General features: G+C 35.3%; 1 long non-coding RNA gene across 1 annotated transcript in view; it reads left to right on the plus strand.

Moving 5' to 3' along the window:
- The window catches only part of LOC103600908, a 13,305-nt gene extending 8,454 nt beyond the window's left edge, over window positions 1-4,851 (plus strand). The window contains exon 3 of the long non-coding RNA XR_551422.1: window positions 4,738-4,851. This is a non-coding gene — a long non-coding RNA (uncharacterized LOC103600908). The remainder of the gene's footprint in view (window positions 1-4,737) is intronic.
- The last annotated feature ends 6,988 nt before the right edge of the window (window positions 4,852-11,839 follow it).

Here is an 11,839-nt window from a genome sequence, read left to right on the forward strand (position 1 = left end):
TTTGTCTTTTTCCGTGTCCAGCAACGGATCACAACCCTCAGTGTTGCCCCCGTACCGGACCGGGGACCGGCAACGGGATTGCAACCCTTGGTGTTGCTCCCGCGCCTCACTCAGCCAGTGAGTGGGAACCAGTCTGTATGTGGGATCCGAACCCTCGGGCGGGAGTGCCGCCACGCTTCCCAAGCGGCGCACTATCCAGTGCGCCACCGGGCCGGCCCTGTTTTTTCTAAGTTTTCAAATGTATTGCCATAAAGTTATTGATAAAATTCTCTTATTTACATCTCTGCTTCATCTGTAATTATGTTCCCTTCATAATATTTATTTATGCCTTCTCTCTTTTTTCTTGATTCACATTGCCAAAGATTTTGTCCATATATTTATCATTTTAAAGAATAAAGTGCTTAGCTTCTTAGCTTTGCTGATCTTCTGTATTGTATCTTTTCTAATTTATTGATTTCTGCTCTTATTTTTATCATATACTTCCTTCTACTTTCTTTGGGTTTCTCATTCTTTAAGTTACTGCTTAAAGTGGAAACTTACTTACTTAATTTTTAGCTTTTCTTCTTTTTTAATACAAATATATAAAGCTGTAAACTATCCTGGAAAAACATTTTCACCGCATCGCACATGTTTTCTTTATCATTTAATTCTAAGCATTTAAATTTTCTCATTATGATTTCTTCTTTGACCTGTGAGTTATTTGGAAATGTGTTTTTCATTTCCAAATAGCAATAGTTGGTTTATATTTTTGTTATTAACTTTATTTTTTATTTTTTATTTTTTTGGCAGCTGGCTGGCACAGGGAACCAAATGCTTGACATTGGTGTTACAAGGCCATGCTTTAACCAATTGAGCTAACCAGCCAGCCCTTATGATATTAACTTCTAACTTAATTAAATTGTGATCAAAGAATCTTGCCTGTATCATATTTCTTTTTTGAAATTTGTTGAACCTTTTTTCTGCAACTAGTATATAATCAATGTTTCAAAAAGTTCCATGTATGCTTGTAGCGGTTAGCCTTCATGGTGGCCCCCGATTATCCTTGCCTCAAGGTATGTTCAGCCTTGTGTAGTCCCCTCGCACATTGCATAATAGGGCTAATATGTACAACCAGTAAGATGTTGCAGAAATGACAGTGTGTAACTCCTGAGTCCAGGTCGTAAAACACATTGCAGCTTCCATCTTGCTGTCTGAGTTTGCTCACTCTGGGAAGCCAGCTGCCATGTCAAGAAGACACTCAAGCAGTCCTACATAGGGAGGAACTGAGGCTTCCTTCCATCTGCTAGCACCAACTTACTAATTATGTGAGCTAGTCAGTTTGGAAGCAGATCCTCCAGCTCCAGTCAAGCCATCAGATGGCTGCAGCTCCTGACAACATCTCTCTGAATTTCATGAGAAATCTTGAGCCAAAATCACCCAGCTAAGCCACCCTTGAATTGCTGACCCACAGAAACTGAGATATAATAAACGTTTATTGTTTTTACACTACTGAGTTTGTGCAGCAATAGCATAACTAAGACAATTCTAGAGAAGATTTTATAATCTCTAATTAAAGGAAGGAGAATTATGTATATGTCAAGCCTCTGTTGTTCAATTTCATTGTTTATATCTTCAATATATTTGCTGGATTTTTATTCGCTTTACCTACGAACAATTTAAGAAAATGTTTTGAGAGCTCCCATTGTGATGGTGGATTTGTCTATTTCTTATCTATTGTATCAAGTGTTCTTTACATTTTTTTTTTTTTAAGATGACCGGTAAGGGGATCTTAACCCTTGACTTGGTGTTGTCAGCACCACGCTCTCCCAAGTGAGCTAACCGGCCATCCCTATATGGGATCCGAACCCATGGCCTTGGTGTTATCAGCACCACACTCTCCCGAGTGAGCCACAGGCCGGCCCTTCTTTACATATTTTAAGGCTACTTTTTTAGGTGCATGCATGTAAAGATTGAAAAGGAGATAAATAAAACCATCATTATTTTCAGATGACATAATTGTTTATCTAAAAAATAGAAAAGAATCTAAAATTGCTAGGAGTTCTTGTATTTAGCAAGGTGTCTGAATAAAAGATCAATATACAAAAGTTATTTGCATGTTTATATATTAGCACAATAATAAAATATGTAATTTTTTAAAGTACATATTTACAATATTACAAAAATTATTTACAATAGCTACAAAAATTTTAGATATTTAATACTAAATCTAGTACAAGAACATAAAAATGTAAATATTTACTGAAAGCCATTTAAAAAGAATTAACAAATGGAGAAATATTTCATATTTATGGATAGAAAATTATAATTTTATGTCAATTCTTCCCATATTCATCTCTAGATTTAATGTAATTTCAACCAAAACACAATGTAATTTGATAACCTGATTCTAAAATTAATATGGGAAAGTAAAGAGCCAGGGATGACTAAGACACTTTTTAAAACTTTTTATTATGAAAAATTTCAAACATATACCAAAACAAAAAAGAGAGAATAGTATAATATCCTCCCCTGTGTCTGTTACCTAAATTTAATGGTTATAAACTCATGGCCAACTTTGTTTAGTATATATCTTCCACTCCCCTCTCTTTGTATTATTTTGAAGATAATCGTAGACATAATATTTTATTAATAAATATTTTAGTATGTATCTCTATAATACAAAAACTTTTCTATTAAACATATTCACAATACCACTACTACATCTAAGAAATTTAACAATAATTCCTTAGTATCATCAAATATCTAGTTAAATATCCAATTATATTTCTCTGATTCTTCTCATACACTGTAACCAATTGATGTCACATTCCCTTCCTCCCTTTTTTCTTTTCAGCAAATTTATTTGTTGAAGAAATAGATTGTTTATTCTGAGAATTCCCCACAGTTCGGATTTTGCTGTGGAGTTATTTATCACAGTTCTCTATCCCCTATATTTCCTGTAAATTGGTAATTCAATCTGGTGGTTTGATGAGATACAAATTCAATTTTGGGGTAAGATTTCTTCATAGGTGTTGATGTATATTTCCATTAGTAGATAAATCATATCTGATCATCTCTTTTTTTATGATGTCTCTTTTATGCATAAGAGATTACAAAATGGTGGTTACAAATTATATAATTCTCTCCTAATTTATTAGCTGGAACATTTGTATAAAAATACATTTTCTTTTTTTTTTTTAAAGATGACCAGTACGGGGATCTTAACACTTGACTTGGTGTTGTCAGCACCACACTCTCCTAAGTTAGCTAACTGGCCATCCCTATATAGAGATCCGAACCTGTGGCCTTGGTGTTATCAGCACCACACTCACCCAAGTGAGCCACGGGCCAGCCCTAAAAAGAAATTTTCCATCTCTATTTTGTTACCTTAATATACACTTCACAGGAAAAAACACTTGATTTGCTCCCTTTAATTTTCAGTTTTAAAAATAATGAGTTGGGGAAAAAAATGAACTTGACATCTAAAAGTGGAAGAAAAAGAAAATCTTAACCACAAAAAAGCAATTCAACATGGATCATAGACCTAAATGTGAAAGGTAAAACATTAAAGCTTCCAGAAGAAGATATTCCAGAGGAATATGTTAAAATTAAAGATTTATGTTCATCAAGAGACACCATTAAAAGAGCAAAAAAACCACAGACTGGGAGAAAATATTTGCAATACATGTACCCAATAAAGAACTCATATCTGGAATATATGAAGAATGCCTACAAATCAATAAAAAGCAAACAAGACGAAAAGTTTAATGGTTGAAAAAACTTGAATAAGCATTCTCCAAACAGGATCACTAACTGGCCAATAAACCTATGAAATGGTGTTAGACATTACTGCTCATGAAGGAAATTAAATGAAAACCTCGATAGGATACCACCACACACCCAACACAACACTACAATTTTAAAAGATCAACAATCTAGATCAACTAGAACTCTGACATATTACCGATAAGAGTGTAATGGTGTAACCATTTTGGAAAATTCTTTGGCAGTATCTACGAAAGCTAAACATATGCCTACCCTATGACCCAGCAATTCTACTCCTAGATATATACTCCCCCAAAATGAGTGCATATGTCTACCAAAAGACATGAACAACAATGCCCATAGCAACTTAATTCACAATGGCCCTAAACTGAAAATAACAAAAATGTCCATCAATGGGGAAAATAAGTAAATAAATTGTAGAATATTGATACAGTGGAAAATCATGCAGCAATAAGAAAGAACAAACTACTGCTACAGGCTACAATGAAGTGTGCCCTTGCCTCTCAGACTGTAGCCCACAGACTAGCAGCATCAGCACCACCTGGGAGCTTGTCAGAAATGCAGAATCTGAGGTCCCATCATAGACCTATTGAAACAGAATCTACATTTTAACAGATTTACCAGGTGACTCATATGCACACTAAGGTTTGAGAAACACTGTTCCATATCTTTTTTTGAGTGACAGTTACATAGCTGCATGTAAATGTAAAATTTCATTAATCTATACCTTTAAGATTATGCTTTAGATTGTGCATATTAAGATCTATACATTTAAGACGCACTTTACTATGTGTCTTTTTAACTCAATAAAAAATAAAAGTAAATGATTTGATTCCCTAGCATATTTCAAAGGTGACTAATAAGGGCTTTTTAGAGTCATTATAAACTCATAGATTTAGACATATTTAGTGTATTTTAATCCATTGACACTATTATTCTACTTATGCTCTATTTTCCTATTTTTCTCTTTAGGTGGCTGCTGGGTCCTTCAAAAATCCAGGAATATTTTGTGATTTTATTGCTTTCTAATATAAGAAAGTATTTCAATTCATTTTATACTTTTTCTGTACCAGACCTGAAAATAGTCATTTTTCCAAGGATCCGGGGTGCTTTTGATTGGAAATGGCATTAAAAGTTCCAAACTGGGTACTAAAAGATCTCATTAATTACCTTAAACACTTCTGAAGAAGAAGAATAAAGAGGTGTGATTTGCCCTATCAGATATCAGGGTTTATTAAGAAGGTATAGTATCAAGACCACGTGGTGCTGGGTCAGAGAGAGAAGATGATCAGTGCAATAGACTAGAGAGCTCAAAAACAAATTTATGTGTGGAACTTGGATGTGTAACAGAGGCAGCATGGCAGATAAGCAGAAAAGGGTGGAAAATGATTATCTGTATGGAAAAGTAATTCATTGGATCCCCACTTCAAACAATACACAATTCAATTTCACTTGGGTTGGGTTAATAACTTAATGTCAAATGCAAATCTCTTAATAGAAGTTGTATTAGTCTGAGTTCTCCAGAGAAACAGAACCAATAGGGTGTGTGTGTGTGTGTGTGTGTGTGTGTGTGTGTATCTCTTAATAGAAGTTGTATTAGTCTGAGTTCTCCAGAGAAACAGAACCAATAGGGTGTGTGTGTGTGTGTGTGTGTGTGTGTGTGTAGATAGATAGATTTATTATAAGGAATTGGCTCATATGATTATGGAAATAGAAAAATCCCAAGATCCGCAGTAGGCAAGCTGAAGACCCAGGAGAGCTGATGCTATAGTTCCAGTCCAAAGACAAGAGAAGACTGATGTCCCAGCTCAAAGACAGGCAGAGAGAAAGAATTCTTACTCAGACTTTTAATTCTATTCAGGCCTTTAATGGGTTGAATTAGACCCATCCACACTGGGGAGGGAAATCTGCTTTCTCAGTATACAATTTCAATGTTAATCTCATCCAGAAACACCCTCACAACCACACCCAGAAATAATGTTTAACCAAATATCTGGGCACTCCCTAGACTACTCAAGTTGACACATAAAATTAACTATCACAGAAGTATAGATAAATATCTTTCTCATCTTAGATTAGGAAACTTTTCTTAAACAAGACACAAAAAAAGTACTATCTAGGAAAGAGAAGATTGGTACATTTGACTATACGAGGGTACATCCAGCAGCTCATAGAAAGATTCATGTAATCTTGTAATTCTACTTTTTATGAACTTTTTGAAGTTCCCTAGTATTAAAGTTAAAAACTTCTATTCATAAATCATCTTAAAGAAAGTGAAAAGACAAGCTATAAATGGGGAGGAGATATTTGTAATATATATTCAAGGATTTTTATTTCTTTATATGAACCCCTCCAAATCGATAAGAAAAAGACAATCAAATAGAAAAATACATGATACGTGAGTGAGATACATGAGCAAGACACATGAGCAGGGAAATCTCAGAGGAAACGCATATGGCCGATAAACACTTGAAGACATGCTCAAATTTATTAATAACCATGGAAATACAAATGAAGTCCAGAATGAGATACCAATCTACACCCATTAGATCAGCAAAAATTAAGAAATCTGACAATGCCAAGTGTTGGACAGAATGTGAATCAACAGGATCTCTTACACATTTCTGGTGGAGGTGTAAATTAGAACAACCATTTTTAAATAATTTGACATTTGCTTGCAAAGTTTTCCATTTATAAACTCAAGGATAATACTCAAAGTATTAACAACCAGTAGTGCATGACACTGGCCAATCAGAACAGATGTCTAACCAGCCAAACTGGAGGCTAGCCAGTAGTTCTGCTGGTATGTACTGGCTGACTGCTATTCCTACATATACTGCAACCTAGCATTCCATCCCTATTTATGTCCCCAATGGAAACTCCTGCTCTAATTTATCAAGAGACAGATACAAGAATATTCACAGCAAGACTGCAGTAGGAAAAAAAAAAAANTTCAAACAATACACAATTCAATTTCACTTGGGTTGGGTTAATAACTTAATGTCAAATGCAAAACTCTTAATAGAAGTTGTATTAGTCTGAGTTCTCCAGAGAAACAGAACCAATAGGGTGTGTGTGTGTGTGTGTGTGTGTGTGTGTGTAGATAGATAGATTTATTATAAGGAATTGGCTCATATGATTATGGAAATAGAAAAATCCCAAGATCCGCAGTAGGCAAGCTGAAGACCCAGGAGAGCTGATGCTATAGTTCCAGTCCAAAGACAAGAGAAGACTGATGTCCCAGCTCAAAGACAGGCAGAGAGAAAGAATTCTTACTCAGACTTTTAATTCTATTCAGGCCTTTAATGGGTTGAATTAGACCCATCCACACTGGGGAGGGAAATCTGCTTTCTCAGTATACAATTTCAATGTTAATCTCATCCAGAAACACCCTCACAACCACACCCAGAAATAATGTTTAACCAAATATCTGGGCACTCCCTAGACTACTCAAGTTGACACATAAAATTAACTATCACAGAAGTATAGATAAATATCTTTCTCATCTTAGATTAGGAAACTTTTCTTAAACAAGACACAAAAAAAGTACTATCTAGGAAAGAGAAGATTGGTACATTTGACTATACGAGGGTACATCCAGCAGCTCATAGAAAGATTCATGTAATCTTGTAATTCTACTTTTTATGAACTTTTTGAAGTTCCCTAGTATTAAAGTTAAAAACTTCTATTCATAAATCATCTTAAAGAAAGTGAAAAGACAAGCTATAAATGGGGAGGAGATATTTGTAATATATATTCAAGGATTTTTATTTCTTTATATGAACCCCTCCAAATCGATAAGAAAAAGACAATCAAATAGAAAAATACATGATACGTGAGTGAGATACATGAGCAAGACACATGAGCAGGGAAATCTCAGAGGAAACGCATATGGCCGATAAACACTTGAAGACATGCTCAAATTTATTAATAACCATGGAAATACAAATGAAGTCCAGAATGAGATACCAATCTACACCCATTAGATCAGCAAAAATTAAGAAATCTGACAATGCCAAGTGTTGGACAGAATGTGAATCAACAGGATCTCTTACACATTTCTGGTGGAGGTGTAAATTAGAACAACCATTTTTAAATAATTTGACATTTGCTTGCAAAGTTTTCCATTTATAAACTCAAGGATAATACTCAAAGTATTAACAACCAGTAGTGCATGACACTGGCCAATCAGAACAGATGTCTAACCAGCCAAACTGGAGGCTAGCCAGTAGTTCTGCTGGTATGTACTGGCTGACTGCTATTCCTACATATACTGCAACCTAGCATTCCATCCCTATTTATGTCCCCAATGGAAACTCCTGCTCTAATTTATCAAGAGACAGATACAAGAATATTCACAGCAAGACTGCAGTAGGAAAAAAAAAAAAACTAAAAACAACAAAAATGCCTATTAACAGAAGAATAATGGATAAAATAATCAGACAATAGTCACACAATGGAATATTATATAGATCATGCAGAAATATGGATAAATCTTTAAACATATAATGTTGAGTTAAAAAAAAAAGAGTACCAGAAGATTATATACATCGTCATACCCTTTTAATAAAGTTCAAAAACGACTAAAACTGAACAATATATTTAGGCCACATATACATTTGATAAAAGGGAATGATAATCACAAATTTGGAAGGGAGGAGGCAAAGTTGTAGATGGGGGACGGGCAAATAGGTAGCTCTTCTAGTTCTTAGGTTGGGTGGTGGGATTATAGGTATTTATTACATTCCTTTATAAATATACATATATACACACACCTATATTCATACACAAAATAAGAGGTCCGTGGTCAATGATCACAATGAACCATAAACCAAAGATTATGATTTATTCAAATACGTGTACCTCAGTTCTATTTCTTAAAAAAAGACAAACTTGAAATATGAACAGAGAACAGGAAATCTTAAAGAATGACCAAGCAGATAAGAAAAGGAACTAAATATAACTCATAGAAATGAAAAATGTAATAACTGAAATTAGAAACTCGATAAATGAGTTTAACAGTCAACTGAACACAGGTGCTAATAGAATCAGTGAAAGGAGATAGAGCTGAAAAATATACCCAGAAGGCATCATAGAGAAATAAAGCTCGGAGAGAATAAAGCTGAGAAGCATGAAGGGTCTGGCCAGTTAGTTCAGCTGGTTAGAGCGTGGTGCTGAAGTCCAGGGTTCAATCCCTGTACCAGCCAGTCACCCAAGAAAAAAGAAACATAAAAACATGAAGGGCAGCATGACATGTCCTAACATACATCTAATCAGAAGCCAAAAGAAGAGGGAGAAAATGGGGCAGAGGTAACATGTGGAGAGACAATGGCTGGTTATTTTCCAAAATTGGTAAAGATATCAAGCTACAGATGCTCAACAAATTTCGAGTAGAATAATTAGAAAGAAATTCATACCTACAACATCATATTAAAATGCGAAACCAAAGATAAAAAGAGGAACTTAAAAGCAGCCAGAGAAAACAGGTTGCCTTCAAAGAAGCAATTGATAAGCTGACGACTGACTTCACAAAGCAACCATGGACACCCAAAGGGCAGTGGAACGGTATGTTCAATGCAGTGACTGAACAAAACAGTCAGCTTAGAAATCTACACCCAGTTGAAAAGACCTTTCAAGAATCATGGAGAAATAAAGACATTTCAGGGAAGAAAAAAATTGAGTTGCCATTAGACCTTCCTTAAATAAAATAATAAGGGAAGTTCTTTAGACAAAGTATAGTCTCATGTGCAAGAAGTAATCTCAGAATGAGGGTCTAGGATGCAAGAAGTAATGAAGAAAAAGTAAATGGTAAATGTGTGGATAAATATAATAAACCTAAAACTTAACTGTATACAACAGTAATGGGAAGGTCTGGTGAGTTTTTCAAAGATAGAATTAAAACATAAGACAATTAATAATAGTGTATATGGACAGATCATCCCTGACTTAGGATAGTTTGATTTATGATCTTCTTTTTTTATTTGCAGCAGGTTTATCGGGACATAGAACCATTGCAGGTCAAGGAGCATCTATATAAATTATTGTATAACTTCCAAAACAGTTGTAGAACAATTAAAATAGACACTCGATGAAAGTGGGATTTCAAGCACTATTTCAGAATGATTAGACTGGTGGATATAGTGGCAGGACATGAGGTTAACGACACAGGCAAGAGTTAACTTGACTGACTGACTGACTGAGAGGTTAGACTCTTAAGCAATGCTAAGTCGGTGAAGAATTTCAATTTAAGCAAGACCGACATGATTAAATTTGGACAACAGTATAGATATAGACCAGATTTTATGTCTATCTATCTATCCCCTACCACTATCCCCACACAGTCTAATTATTCTGAAATAGTACATGGATTCCCATTTTCATTGGGTGTCTCTTATTTTAATTTTTCCACAACTATTTTTGAAGTTATACACTCTATTTCTATTATTTTAATGATTACTGTAGAAATTTTAACATATGTACTTAACTTATCAAAATCTGAAATTAAATCAGTGCCTTTATCCTCCTCCTCCAAAATTCCTTAGACACTGTAACCTCATTCTTTCCTCTCCATTCATATGTATGTGTGCATGTGTGCATATATACACATATATATAGACCCGTGTATATACATGTACACGTGCACACATACATATGAATATACTATTGTCATACATTTTAGTTCTATCTTTGAAAAACCCACCAAATATTATTACTGTTTTATATGTCAAGGTTTATTTATATTTATCCACATATTTAGCATTTTCTTTTAATTACTTCTTGCATCTTAGATCTTCATCTTGAGATATACTTATAAAATCTCACAAAGGTAACCAGAAATCTCAAATTTTGCTAGTGGGTGAATACAATTGTTAACCATTAACACTCACAACTAAATCTTGGTAGCTTAAAACCTAGAATTTTCGCAAGCAAGCAAAATGTGGGGGCTTTAGGCCATGGCTAGCCAACCCAGAAATCTGCATGCTCAGGATACTACCATTCATAGAAGGGCCACTCCACGCTGGCAGTTGACTATCACCATTGCCACATGCCATTGTTAGTGGAATTGAAATGCTGCTGCTTTGGCTTGATGCCTGAGATTAAAGTTATCTCTTGTGAAATGGAGAGAATGCTTTTTCTGTGTTATGCTCAGTCAGAGAGGTCCTGCAGTAAAACTGCTTGAGCTGTTATTTATACTGTTCTTTTTCTCATTGCCATGGACATCCAGGCAGGGACTCCATAACCTCAGGCCCTAATGATTCCACAAGCCATACTCCTGCTGAGACTCCATTCCTGCTGATATTATCACTACCATCAGCATTAGGAACCAGTGAAGCAGGAACTCAGCCATGCCACATGCTGGTGGAGTTGGAATTCAGCTGTAGCCTAAAGGCCATGAAACTTGGAAAACATATTGCATTCAAGGCAGAAAAGTCCATGTCTTTACTCCTTGGAAGTAGGAAAGGGACTCTAAGGAATGCTCAGTGGAAGAGAGGAGAGTCATAGTAAGGTCAACTGAGCCCCATGGTGTTTTAGGGATCAATGATTTAACTCTTCCAGTTCAATCTCTTAACCCATATCTCCCAGTGTGCACACCTGCCACCAGAGTAGCTAGATTGAAATTACCTCCAGTATCAGCCCCCATCTTGTACCTAGAACCAGCACTCGTCTCCATTACTGAGGATCTATTGCTAGAGTTGGTTCATATGCCCAACTCCTTCACCCATTTATAGTGATTCTTCTTCAGTGACTTCTGGTTTCCTTCCCTGCCACCAGGCTTCTTTTGGGGGCACCCCAGTCCATTAGCTATATGTACATATGTCGGAAAAGAGTTCAGGACTTCTCTTTAGGGGTTGGCTCCTCAGGCCAGGTGTAAGTCATAGATGCAAATGGATTCAAAGGAAAGAGGATCTGCCTAACTTCTCTCAGAAAGACCTGAGCCCTAGTTTATGCCCAACTAAGGCATTCTGTTGTATTTATATAACTTTAAAGAAGTTTTAGAAGTACGTTTTAAAGGTACATTTTTCTTTTTTAAGATAAATTCAAATTTTAAATAAATTAAATTGTAAAAAGATCG

This window comes from Galeopterus variegatus, unplaced genomic scaffold, assembly GCF_000696425.1.
Source record: "Galeopterus variegatus unplaced genomic scaffold, G_variegatus-3.0.2 Scaffold106, whole genome shotgun sequence".
Taxonomy (NCBI): Eukaryota; Metazoa; Chordata; class Mammalia; order Dermoptera; family Cynocephalidae; genus Galeopterus; species Galeopterus variegatus.